The following is a 14,862-nucleotide window of genomic DNA, read 5'->3' on the forward strand; positions in this document are numbered from 1 at the left end:
ATAGCAGTCGTCGAACTCCGATCACCTGTGGCGGGAGAAATTGTTGCCTCTTTGATTCGCCTAATAACCTCTAGGTTCGAGAAATTTCAAAAAAGGCTTACAGTTACAAGAAAAACAAAAAAATATATGTATTGGGGGGCGGGCCACCAACCCCGCCACCTCCAATACCCAAATCAACGTAACATGCATATATTTATGGGCTGATGGGAATCAAACCCGCCCAGCCACGAGGTCGGCCCACTCCACGGGCGGCCTAACCCAAACCACATGGTAATACATACATAATCGTTAACAAAACCAAAGCAATTAATCGCATGTCATTTAAAACAAACAAACCAAAATGCCCAAAAAAAATGTAACGGTTCCAATGCATTAAACCGCCGCACAAGAAAATGCAAAAATGGAATTTATTCTTGTCATAAAAGAAAACACAACGCGCCATTTTGGGAGAGGCGTGATTTGATCCCCCGACCTCTCCTCAACCAATTTACAATTTTGCCAATGCGCCAAACAAATTTTCTTGTTAAATCTGCCACCATTATATTATATAAACATACAACTTTGTTTGCATGGAGGAAGAACGGAGGCCAAGGCGGAGCATGGAATTCTATACATTCTTTTTACTAATTGCGGGTGGAACCATAAGCGTGGAGCAGAGGCAAGCGGAACCATGATTGAGCCCAACTTTCAGGAGGGCAAAATTTTTCCAGTGTCCAAATTGGACAAACTTTATGTCGATCCTACACCTCTCGGCGACATGAACCTGATGGCGCAAATAGAATTTTGATCTGAGCAACAAATCTTCAGATGACTCGGAGGAGGGAATCTTTGAGGATTCTAGGGGGAATCTAAAATATTCATGTAGCCCCAGATTTTCACTTTGTCAGAATTCAGAAATTTGATAGCCAATTTTACACTATTCGATGCCACGAATCTGATGGTATAATCAGATTTTCCATTTGATCATTCCATTTTTCAGCCACTTTTCAAAGTGGAATGCAGGTGTCAACATTTAATGGGCGAGCAATCATTTCCATGATATTCGACGCCACGATATTGATGGTACAGCCAGATCAAACAATTTATCTTCCTCTTCTTCGGATAACTCCTTGATGTGAGGTATATGCAGTGTGATCATTTACTTCTTTGTCTCTTTGCTTGAGATGCATTGTGCTATATAGATCCATGTTTGATGTTTGATGTGGGATCTTGTCTTGTTCTTGATGTGAGATGTACTTATTGTCATGTTTTGATTGATATACCTTCGTCACCATGTTGACGGGATACTCATGTGTCACCATGTATGTTTGAATTGAGATCCCTATGATGCCATGTCGGCAGGATGCTCATTATTACCATACGTGAAATTATGTCATGCTGATAGGAGTCCTATTGTGAATGAGAGTTCCTACAGTAGAACATCTCATGGAGCCACTCCTGCATGAGGGCATATTCCTTGCATGATAGAGAAAACACATTCATGTACATCATCACTCTTTACAGCACTTAATGCAACGGCCTACACCATTTTGACACCGGGGCCCGGAGACATAGTCCCTCCTGGACGAACTCTGTTATCAACATCTTGTGTTTTATGTTGTTGATTATTGTCATGTTCCCTCTTCTTTACAACATGCATATGTGTTCATTTATTCTCTTTTAAATGCAATTCTAACAACATCAAGGAAGTAAAAGATCTTGGTTAAATCTGGGAGTTGAGTCAACCCGGATCAAGTTTGGTATCAGAGCAGTCTTCGCGAGGATGTGAATTGCGAGCGTGAATAATGGAACGTCTAGCAATGGAGGATGACAAGGCGATGTATGAGACCATGATCAGAGTGTCCCAAAAGGTTGAAATAATATATGAAGCTCTACAAAAAGAGATAGAGGAAAAGCAACGATTGCAGCTTCCATTGCAAGCCACGGAAGAGGTCTTAGAAGAACTGAAGCACAACAGCTAGAGTCTTCAAGCAAAGAATGTTGAATTGAATATGCTTATACATGAAGAGAAAGAGGAGAAACAAGTATGCTACAACAGTTTGAAGCTAAGTACAAGGCCTTGGAAAATCTACAACATGACCCATGTGAGGTAAAAAGAAATTCTTCGTCTTCATGTATGTTTCCTGATGATGATTTCACTATTTTTGAAAATCATACCATAGGAATTGGCTCCAAACTGTTGAAGAAAATGGGGTATGAAGGAAAAGGTTTGGGCATTAATGGCCAAGGCATTGTCAACCCCATGAAAATAGAGGAATTACCCCGTCAGGCATGACTTGGGTATGTCAGGAAGGAAGTTGGGGGATGCGCTGAGACATCTAGCAAACCACCAACAATAGATGATAAGAAGCCCTCATCAATTCTTTCCAATTCGACAGTGGAGGTAAAAGATGTTGATTTCCCTTCAGTTTCATCTTTACATAGTATGATTTATGGTGGAAATGTGGAGATACCAATTACAAGGACAAACATTAGGCTCCTTACCAGGATGAGGTACAAGGAGGAAGAAGAACTTGGTGTTAATAACCAAGGCATTAATCAGCCATTGGAGGATGTGCAAAAACGTCGATTTGTAGGCTTGGGATACACCGAAGGAGAATGCTCGAAGGTGTCAAATTCTTCCGAGGCAACGTTGGAATCATCAAGGAAAGAGAATGATGGGAACACATCCCCATCATCTCATGGAAATGTCCATTGCAGGGAAAGAGCTTTGGCAAGCTCTCATCGCCATAATGACACCAGAGACAACAAGGAAAGGTATAACTAGTCTCGATATTTGAATGTTCATTTCAATAATAATCTTGTTTATAAAGATGAACGTAAATCATGGAATTGAAAAACGTGTACTTTTTGTGGATTACATAACCATACATTTGCCGAGTTTTGGAAGAGAATGGCAGCAAAGAAAAGGATGAGGCGTGAAAGGCCCTCTAAACAATAAGAAAAGAAGAAAGAAAAGCAGATCTGGAGGAAGAAGACCTATTGCAGTGATTGCAACGGAGGTGGCCATCAGAGAGCCACGTGTTGGAGGCTCCGTCGAGAGCAGCGCCTTAAAGACAAAACGTCGGTGCATGAACTAGGTGAAATAGTTGTTCGACAAAAAAGAACCACCACGAGGGGATGACCCATTCACATCGATAAATGAAAAATGGTTTCTAGATATGTTAGCTTGTCATGGTCGTGCTTTTGTAAATCATTTGTTGCATTTTAAAATGTAAAAGTGATGACGTGTTTCCATCACCTGCTAAGCAACAATGTTCGTGGTCTTATTTCACGTTGCATTTTAAACTGTGAAAGTGATGTTGTGTATCCATTGTTAGTGTCGGTATCTTCATCCCTCCATCAGTGATCAAAATTTCTCTTTTTGCATGCATTTTAGGTGTCCCATCCGATCAGTTGCATTCCATTAGGATCATGGATCGTCTGATGGTAGTGGTTCATTATCAAAATTTCCCTCATGATCTTTACCTGCTAGCCTATTTTCACAAATTCAGGTCATTTACAATAATTTTTTATCATTACACTTGCAGAAGTAATTTTAGGGCTTTAGGTCTCATTAGGTCTAGGGTTTTCCACCATAGTCATGTAAAAGTTCAATAATGATCAGCAGGCACATGAGAAGGTCTAATAAGGTCTCAAGATCAAAATTTAATAATGATATACTCAATAAGTGATTTTTTCCCTCAAAACCCTCTTTTGAGGTGAAAACAGAGTTTTTATTTTTATGTACAAAAATTTTATGTAATTTCAACATTTTTCTATATGTAATAAGTTTAAAGTTGTTGCTCTAGCTGACCTTTCCAACTCCAGCCACTATAGACAAAAGGCAAAGCATCAATGCATCAATTTACCAAGTGATTAAGAAAGTCAATTTCAATGGAAAAACAGAGCTCAATACCAAAAGTGACTTTGACATTAGAAAAGTGGGTTTGAGATCACTGAAAATTAAAAGTCATCCATATTTAAAGTGAAAGGGGGAGTCATATTTCATTTCATGGTGAAAAATACCCTTGGAGAGAAAAAATCACGATTTGGAGCCAAGTAGACAAAAAACACTGTTTTTCAAACAACTTAGCCTGGCACTGCGCATCAAAGGCAGTGCACTATGCATCAAAGGCTTTCCTGCAGTGTTATTTTGAACGGGCGTTGTGCATTGGGCCCAGTGCACTACGCATCAGTCCAGCTCTTCCTACATCACTCCAAATCGTGCCATAACCCTCAAAATTGCTACATTTTCATTCTACAAGTAAGTAATCATCCTCCTAAGGCTGAATTTGAGGTCACGCTTGTGTTCTTCATAAATCTTGCATGTGGAAAATGAAACCCTAGCTTGTCATCACTGTTTTCCATTTCATTGTGCAATTTTCGTTCCACCATCACAAAAACATCATTAAACCCCTTTTCACTCTATTATTACCCCAAATCACTCCATTTATCCCATTTTCCCATATCCCTCTCCTCTAAAACAATTAATTTCCACATCAAACCCTAAGTCCCTCTCAAAAACCTAATTTCCACAACCTCTCCCTTCATTTCCCAACTCCATTCCACATTTGTAAAGCCTCTTCATACTCATCTTCCTTGTCCTCATCCACTATATTTTTACCACCATTTCATCATCATTTCAGGTTCCAATGGGTCACTTTACGCCTTGTTCGTGCTTCAATTGTACTTGGGTAAGCCTCGTTTCCCTCTCCTGGGGTTTTGAAGGTAATTTCTCTTGGATGGTGAAATCATCAACAAAGCTTGCATCCTGATGCTCATACACCTTCCCCTATCCTTAATGTATCTTATTAAACACTTCCCATCACTGGTATCCCTCAAATTCCTCATTTTCCCACAAACCCTAGTTTCTTGCTACAATTTGACAGTTTTCTAGGCTAAGCCTGTGTTTTTCCCTTTTGGACTTCTTCCCCTCACTCAACATTTAAAATTTCACTTTCCCTTGATTCCTAACATACCTCCCTACTTCCCAAAATTTCCTCAAGAATTTAGAAGCCCCTTATCCCGTTCATTTCCCTTCATTTCTACAAATCTCTTGTTCCACACATCGAGGTAGGTTTTACTCAAATGATGTTTCCGAGAAATAGAAGATGAATTTGAAAAATGTGAGAGAGGTTTTATCCATAATATGCCAAGGAAGAAAAACCTCCTTCACTTTTAACACAAGTGTCATGGTTTTATAGAAATGTCAAAGATATAGTTGCCTCAAGAGAATTGTTGCACCTCTAGAGTGACCTTGGGAAGATCACGATTTCTACTAGCTTTGTTGGCCAAATGACTTGTTTGATGAGTGAAATGATAACTAGACACAAAGATATTTCAAATGAGATATCATGAGATCAATTTGGAGTTGAGGAATACCTTCAAAAGTTGACTGCAACAGCACTATTCATTCAGGTAGCCTCATTTTGCACATTTTGACCAGTCTTGGGAGATTTGACTTTTTACAGGGAAAATGAACTCCAAATTGAAAAATTCAAGATTTTTTGGAAAGTAGACTCAATACTATTACCAAAGAGCTATCCTGCACCCAAATGTGACACCGAGAAGGCCTCCAAAATCAGTCTGTAAAAGGGCGTTGTGCATCAAACTTTGCAACATAGGAAATCTCATCTGATGCTAGCTGGTAAGGAATTTTGAGGAATGGCTTAAATTTTTGGATTTCTCATGAAAAAATATGAAAACCCAGAAAATTTCATGAATTTTGGAGGAGTTTTGGGTCACCAAAAGGGCAAAAAACACCCCAAAATTGCTCTTTCTGCCTCTTTTTGGACCCACAGGAAGCAGTGTTGGGAGAACTGATTTTTGGAGGGGAAAATGGACACCAAATTCAAAAATTCCACTTTTCCTAGAAATTAGACAGACAAACCTTTCCAACAAGCGAATGTGGAGCAAATTTGGTGAAGGGAAAGGCCTCCAAATTTAGCTAGGAAAGGGTGTTGCGCATTAGGCAGATGGCGCTGTGCATCAGGCACAATTTGCTCAATTTTGCTCAAAACTCAAAATTTTCACTTAATTTTTTCTCAGTTTTACTTTTTCTCTCTCATGGTCAAACTCACAATGTAAATTGATGTAAAAATCATGAAAATTGACTCAAGGAGGTAGATACATCATGTATAGGTGGTTTTGAACTGAATGAATCAGTTTCCATAGTTTTAGAGGCAAGTTGTTCCACTGCCTATTTTTCAGTTCCTAGTTTAGATCTTGTTGAAACAACTCCTAGACTCATGGATTCGACCCCTAAAGGCTAGCATGGGTGTTTTTTTGCCTATATCTTGTACTTTCTTAGTCATTTGTCAAGGTTGGACTCTTGTGAATGCTTTGAGCACTATTGTACATCATCTCTGCAGTTTGGCAAGGAAATAGACCAGGGTTTGCAACATTTTATGGGATTCTTGTGGCAAGGTGATTTAGTATTGTTTTCTCCTCTGTGAATCAAGTTATAATATGTTTATGTGTGCCATTATCTCTCTCTTTTCTTCTTAACTAAATGAATCAAGTATAAAGGTGGAAATCATTGATGTTGCAGTGCTCTACCTTAGGGTTTCATTGGTTTTACATGTTTTCTACTGTTTGAAGAGGACTCATGACACATTCATGCCCTCTCCAACTCCTCACCAGTCTCAAGACTCACCATTACACCTAATATAAAGTAATAAAGCATTTTCCTACCTCGCCCCATAGAAACCTCTGCGAAACTAAGTCCATTCCCCGGACCCAAAACTTCCTTTCACATTTGATCCAGCAAACTAAAATAAAACTCAATCAAAATCCTCTGAGCATATACCTAGCCTAAAATTAGTCTTTATATCAGTCATCTCAAGCCTTCTTCGATATATTTTAATTGAGATTGACAAGGAGAGAGCCCTCTCCCGACCTAGTAGGGCTAGCTACCAGGTTAAGCGTGGTTTGATGTTACCCTAGACCTGCCTTCCTTCAGCCTGAGGTAGATTTAGGCCATAACATCCTTCACTTGTTAAAGAAAAAATAGTGTTTGGCCTTATTTTTTTAAATCATGTGTTGCAACGATGATGTGTTTTCCATCACTTATTGAAGCAACAATGATATTTTGGCCTTGTTTTCGTAGCTGGGGTATTGTTTCCATTTTGATGTAAACTTGACCACCGAGTATGTGTTATAAACTCGTGGCAAGTATGGGATGCTTGGGTCATTAGTTGGTCTTGTAAATAAAGCACGTAATTTGACAAATAATGTACTATAGGTTTGAAGATGTGGGAGGTGTCGACTCATTGCTTATGGCTCCGAAGGACAAAGGTGAAGGAGAAGGAAGGGTGACTTATCAGACACTTGTAAGTGAAGACAAGGTACAGAGAAGTTGCAAAATATTTTTCATATTTTTGGAGGACCAAAAGCTCCTCAGTGGGGAGGATTGATCTAGGTGGCTCCAAACACATGTAGAAGTCCCAAAGGACTCAGAAAGTGTCAAAATTCAAAGTGGTCGTATTGCTCCCAAACTAGCACCAAATTGCAGTGCTCGTCTCCCTGATTCTAACGGTGTGAATGGAACTCAAATCCAAGCTCATATGAGGGAGACAGAGCCAGTCAAAGTTTAGGGTTGACTTTGCCAAGTGGCAGGGTTAATGGACCTACAAATTGCACCGACAATAGTGATCAGAATCCGGTCACTGGTGGCAGTTAAAATTTTTGCCTCTTTAATTCACCCAATAACCTCTAGGTTTAAGAAATTTCAAAAAAGGTTTACAGTTATATGAAAAACACAAAAGATATGTATGGGGGGGGGGGGGGGGGGGGGGGGGCACCAACCCTGCCACCCCGAATACCCATATTAACATAACATACATATATTTATGGACCGACGGGAATCGAACCCGCCCGGCCACGTGGCCAGCACACTCCATGGGCTGCCGAACCCAAACCACATGGTAAAAAATGTAATAGTTCCAATTCATTAAACCGCCGCACAGAAAAATGCAAACCAAAAATTTATTCTTGTCATAAAAAAAACACAACACGCCATTTTGGGAGAGGCGGGATTTGATCCCTCGACCTCTCCTCAACCAATTTACAATTTTTCCAATGCGCCAAATAGATTTTCTTATTAAATCTGCCACCATTATATTATATAACCCTTCAACTTCATTTGCACGGAGGAAGAACGGAGGCCAAGGAGGAGAGTGGAGTTTGAGACATTTTTTTTATTAATTGCGGATGGAACCACGAGCATGGAGCAAAGGCTGGTGGAACCATGATTGAGCCCAACTTTCAGGACGACGAAATTTTACCAATGTCCAAATTGGACAAACTTTATGTTGATCTTACACCTCTCAGTGACACGAACCTGATGGCATGGACATAATTTTTATATGAGCAGCAGATATTCAAAAGACCCGGAGGACGAAATCTTTGAAGAATCTAGGGGGAATCTAAAAGATTCCTGTAGCCCCAGATTTTCACTTTGTCCGAATTTGGAAATTTGATAGTCGATTTTACACTATTCGACACCACGAATCTAATTGTATAATCAGATTTTGCATTTAATCATTCCCTTTTTCGGCCACTTTTCAAATTGGAATGCAGGTGTCATCATTCAATGGGCGAGCAATCATTTCCATGATATTCGACGCCACGAAATTGATAGTACAACCAGATCCAGCAATCTATCTTCCTCTTCTTTAGATAACTCCTTGATGTGAGGTATATGCAGTTTGATCATGTACTTCTCTGTCTCTTTGCTTGAGATGCATTGTGTTGTATAGATCCTTGTTTAATGTTTGATGTGGGATCTTGTGTTGTTCTTGACGTGAGATGTACTTATTGTCATGTTTTGATTGATATCCCTTTGTTGCCATGTTGAGGGGATACTCATGTGTCACCATGTATGTTTGAATTGAGATCCGTTTGATGCCATTTTGGAAGGATGCTTATTATTATCATACGTGAAATTATGTCATGCTGATAGGAGTCCTATTGTGAATGAGAGTTCCTACAACGGAACATCTCATGGAGCCACTCCTACGTGAGGGCATATTCCTTGCATGATAGAGAAAACACATTCATGACATCACCACTCTTTCTAGCACTTAATGTAGCAAAAAAAACCATCTTGACACTGGGGCCCGAAGATGTAGTCCCTCCTGGATTAACTCCGTTATCAATGTCTTGTGTTTTATGTTGTTGTTTCTTGTCATGTTCCCTCTTATTTACAACATGCATATGTGTTCATTTATTCTCTTTTAAATGCAATTCTAAAAAGATCACGGAAGTAAAAGATCTTGGTTAAATCTGGGAGTTGATTCAACCCGGATCAACTTTGGTATTAGAGCAATCTTCGCATGGATGTGAATTGCGAGCGTGAACAATGGAAAGTGCAGCGATGGAGAATGACAAGGCGATGTATGAGAAGATGCTCAAAGTGTCCCAAAAGGTTGAAATAATATATGAATCTCTACAAAAAGAGACAGAGGAAAAGAAGCGATTGCAACTTCAATTGCGAGCCAAGGAAGAGGCCCTAGAAGAACTGAAGCACAGTAGCCAGAGTCTTCAAGAAGAGAACGGTGAATTGAAGATGCTTCTACATGAAGAGAAAGAGAAGAAACATAGTTTTCTATGACAACTGCAAGCTAAGGACGAGGCCTTGGAAAATATGTAGCGAGACCCACGTGAGGTAAAAAGTAATTCTTCGTCTTCATGTCTTTTTCCTGATGATGATTTCGTTGTTTTTGAAAATCATACCATAGGAATTGGCTCCAAACTGTTGAAGAAAATGGGGTATGAAGGAAAAGGCTTGGGAATTAATGGCCAAGGTATTGTCAACTTCATCAAAATAGTGGAATTACCCCATCAGGCAGGACTTGGGTATGTTAGGAAGGAAGTTGGGTAATGCGCCAAGAAAGCTAGCAAAACACCAACAAAAAATGATGAGAAGCCCTCATTAGTTCTTTCCAATTCGACAATGGAGGTAAAAGATGTTGATTTCCCTTCAGTTTCATCTTCACATAGTATTATTTCTGTTGGAAATGTGGAGATACCAATTGCAAGGACAAACATGAGGCTCCTTACCAGAATGAGGTACAAGGAGAAAGAAGAACTTGGTGTTAATAACAAAGGCATTAATCAACCATTGGAGGATTTGTAGAAACCTCGATTTGCAGGCTTGGGATACACCAAAGGAGAATACTCGAAGGTGTCAGATTCTTCCGAGACATCATTGGAATCATTAAGGAAAGAGAATGATGGGAACACATCTCCATCATCTCATGGCAATGTCCATTGTAGGGAAAGAGCTTAGGTAAGTTGTCATCACCATAATGACACCAGAGACAACAAGGAAATGTATAACCAGTCTCGATATTTGAATGCTCATTTCAATTATAATCATGTTGTTAAAGATGAACATAAATCATAGAATCGAAAAACATGTACTTTTTGTGGATTACATAAGCATACATTTGTTGAGTGTTGGAAAAGAATGGCAGCATAGAAAAGGATGAGGCGTGAAATACCCTCTCAAAAGTAGGCAAAGAAGAAGGTAAAGCATATCTTGAGGAAGAAGACCTATTGCAGTTATTGCAATAGAGGTGGCCATCAGAGAGCCACGTGTTGGAGGCTCCATCTAGAGCAACACCTTAAAGACAAAACGTTGGTGCATGAACTAGGTGAAACAGTCGTTCAATAAGAAAAACCACCACAGGGGGGGTGACCCATTCACATCGATAAGTGAAAAATGGTTTCTAGATATGTTAGCTTGTCATGGTCATTCTTTTGTAAATCATTTGTTGCATTTTAAAATGTAAAAGTGATGATGTGTTTCCATCACTTGTTAAGCGACAATGATGTCTGGACTTATTTTGCGTTGCATTTTAAACTGTGAAAGTGATGTTGTGTTTCCATAACTTGTTAAAGAAACAATAGTGTTTGGCCTTATTTTTGTAAATCATGTGTTGCAATGATGATGTCTTTTCCATCACTTATTGAAGCAACAATGATATGCTAGCCTTGTTTTCATAGCTGAGGTATTGTTTCCATTTTGATGTAAACTTGATCACCGAGTATGTGTTATAAACTCGTGGCAAGTATGGGATGCTTGGGTCATTAGTTGGTCTTTTGAATCACACATGTAATTTGCAAAACAATGTACTACAGGTTCGCAGAGGTGGCAAGTGTCGGCTCATTGCTTATGGCTCCAAAGGAAAAAGGTGAAGGAGAAAGAAGGGTGACTTATCAGACACCTGTAAGTGAAGACAAGGTACAAAGAAGTTGAAAATTATTTTTCATGCTTTTGGAGGACCAAAAGCCCCTCAGTGGGGAGGATTGATCCAGGTGGCTCTAGACACATGTAGAAGTCCCAAAGGACTTAGAAAGGGTCAAAATTCAAAGTGGTTAGATTGCTCCCAAAATAACACCAGATCAAAGTGCTCGTCGCCATGATTCAAACGGTGGGAACATAACTCAAATCCGACCTCGTATGAGGGAGATAGAGCCAGTAAAAGTTCAGGGTTGACTTTGCCAAGTGAGAGGTTAATGGACCTACAAATTGTACCGAGAGCGGTCATCAGAATCCAGTCACTGGCGGGGGCTGAAATTTTTGCCTCTTTAATTCTCCTCATAACCTCTAGGTTCGAGAAATTTCAAAAAATGCTTATGGTTATATGTAAAACAAAAAAAATATATGTATGGGGGGGGCAGGCCACCAACCCGGGCACCCACAACACCCATATTAACATAACATACATATATTTATGGGCCGGCAGCAACCGAACGAGCCCGGGCATGTGGTCGCCCGCTCAACGAGCGGCCCAACCCAAATCGTACAGTAATACATACATAACCGTTAACAAAACTAAAGCAATTAATCACATGCAGTTTAAAACAAACAAACCAAAACACCCAAAAAGAATGTAATGGCTCCAATGCATTAAACTGCCGCACGGAAAAATGCAAACCGAAATTTATTCTTGTCATAAAAGAAAACACAATGTGCCATTTTGGGAGAGGCGGGATTTGATCCCCCGACCTCTCCTCAACCAATTTACAATTTTGCCAATGCGCCAAACAGATTTTCTTATTAAATCCGTCAACATTATATTATATAAACCTTCAACTTCATTTGCACAAAGGAAGGAGGCCAAGGTGGAGCGTGGAGTTTGAGACATTCTTTTTATTAATTTCGAGTGGAACCATCAGCATGGAGCAGAGGCAGCCAGAACCATGATTAAGCCCAACTTTTAGGAGGGCGAAATTTTTCCAGTGTCCAAATTCGACAAAGTTTATGTCAATCCTACACCTCCCAGCGACATGAACCTGATGGAGCAAACATAATTTTGATCTGAGCAGTAGATCTTCAGATTACTTGGAGGAGGGAATCTTTGAGGAATCTAGGGGGAATCTAAAAGATTCCTGTAGGCCCAAAATTTCACTTTGTCAGAATTCATAAATTTGACAGTCGATTTTACACTATTCGATGCCATGAATTTGATGGTATAATCATATTTTCCATTTGATAATTCCATTTTTCGGCCACTTTTCAAAGTGGAATGCAGGTGTCAGCATTTAATGGGTGAGCAATCATTTTCGTGATATTCAACGACACGAGATTGATGGTACGCCAGATCCAATAGTTTATATTCCTCTTCTTCAGGTAACTCCTTGATGTGAGGTATATGTAGTGTGATCATGTACTTCTTTGTCTCTTTGCTTGAGATACATTGTGCTGTCTAGATCCGTGTTTAATGTTAGATGTGGGATCTTGTCTTGTTTTTAATGTGAGATGTACTTATTGTCATGTTTTGATTGATATCCCTATATCTCCATGTTGACGGGATACCCATGTGTTGCCATGTATGTTCGATTTGATATCCCTTTGATGCCATGTTGGCAGGATGCTCATTATTATCATACATGAAATTATGTCATGCTGATAGGAGTCCTTTTGTGAATGAGAGTTCCTACAGCAGAACATCTCGTGGAGCCGCTCTTGCGTGAGGGCATATTACTTGCATGATAGAGAAAACACATTCATGTACATCATCACTCTTTCCAGCACTTAATGTAGCGGCCTACACCATCTTGACACCGGGGCCGGAGACGTAGTCCCTCCTGGACGAACTCCGTTATCAATGTCTTGTGTTTTATGTTGCTAATTATTGTCATGTTCCCTCTTCTTTACAACGTGCATATGTGTTCATTTATGCTCTTTTAAATGCAATTCTAACAACATCATGAAAGTAAAAGATCTTGGTTAAATCTGGGAGTTGATTCAACCCGGATCAAGTTTGGTATCGGAGCAGTCTTCGCGTGTATGGGAATTGCGAGCGTGAACAATGGAACGTGCAGCGATGGAGGATGACAAGGCGATGCATGAGACCATGCTCAGAGGGTCACAAAAGGTTGAAATAATATATGAAGCTCTACAAAAGGAGACAGAGGAAAAGCAATGATTGCAGCTTCAATTACAAGGCACGGAAGAGGCCCTAGAAGAACTAAAGCACATCAGCCAGAGTCTTCAAGCAGAGAACGCTAAATTGAAGATGCTTCTAGATGAAGAGAAAGAGAAGAAACATAGTTTGCTACGACACTAGAAAGCTAAGGACGAGGCTTTGGAAAATCTGCAACATGACCCATGTGAGGTAAAAAGTAATTCCTCGTCTTCATGTATGTTTCCTGATGATGATTTCATTGTTTTTGAAAATCATACCGCTGGAATTGGCTCCAAATTGTTGAAGAAAATGGGGTATGAAGGAAAAGGACTCGGCATCAATGACAAAGGCATTGTCAGCCCCATCAAAATAGATGAACTACCCCGTCAGGCAGGACTTGGGTATGTCAGGAAGGAAGTTGGGGAATGCGTCGAGACAACTAGCGAACCACCAACAACAGACGATGAGAATCCCTCATCAGTTCTTTCCAATTCGACAGTGGAGGTAAAAGATGTTGATTTCCCTTTAGTTTCATCTTCACATAGTATTATTTCTATTGGAAATGTGGAGATACCAATTACAGAGACAAACATGAGGCTCCTTACCAGGATGAGGTACAAGGAGGAAGAAGAACTTGGTGTTAATAACCATGGCATTAATCAGCCATTGGAGTATGTGCAGAAACCTTGATTTGTAGGCTTGGGATACACCAAAGGAGAATGATCGAAGGTGTCAGATTCTTACAAGACATCGTTGGAATCGTCAAGGAAAGAGAATGATGGGAACACATCCCCATCATCTCATGGCAGTGTCCATTGCAGGGAAAGAGCTTAGGCAAGCTCTCATCGCCATAATGACACCAGAGACAGCAAGGAAAGGTATAACTAGTCTTGATATTCGAATGTTCATTTCAATTATAATCATGTTGTTAAAGATGAACGTAAATCATGGAATCGAAAAACAAGTACTTTTTGTGGATTACATAAGCATACATTTTCCGAGTGTCAGAAGAGAATGGTAGCACAAAAAAGGATGAGGCATGAAGAAGGTAAAGCATATATAGAGGAAGAAGACCTATTGCAATCATTGCAACAGAGGTGGCCATCTGAGAGCCACGTGTTGGAGGCTCCATCCAGAGCAGCGCCTTAAAGACAAAAAGTCAGTGCATGAACTAGGTGAAATAGTTATTCGACAAGCAAAAACACCACGGGGGGATGACCCATTCACATCGATAAGTGAAAAATGGTTTCTAGATATGTTAGATTTTCATGGACATGATTTTGTAAATCATTTGTTGCATTTTAAAATGTAAAAGTGATGATGTGTTTCCATCACCTATTAATCAACAATGATGTCTTGTCTTATTTTGCGATGCATCTTAAACTATGAAAGTGATGTTGTGTTTCCATCACTTGTTAAAGAAACAATAGTGTTTGGCCTTATTTTTGTAAATCATGTGTTG

This window comes from Pinus tabuliformis, chromosome 9, assembly GCF_031772625.1.
Source record: "Pinus tabuliformis cultivar Carrire ecotype Pingquan chromosome 9, CPIR1, whole genome shotgun sequence".
Taxonomy (NCBI): Eukaryota; Viridiplantae; Streptophyta; class Pinopsida; order Pinales; family Pinaceae; genus Pinus; species Pinus tabuliformis.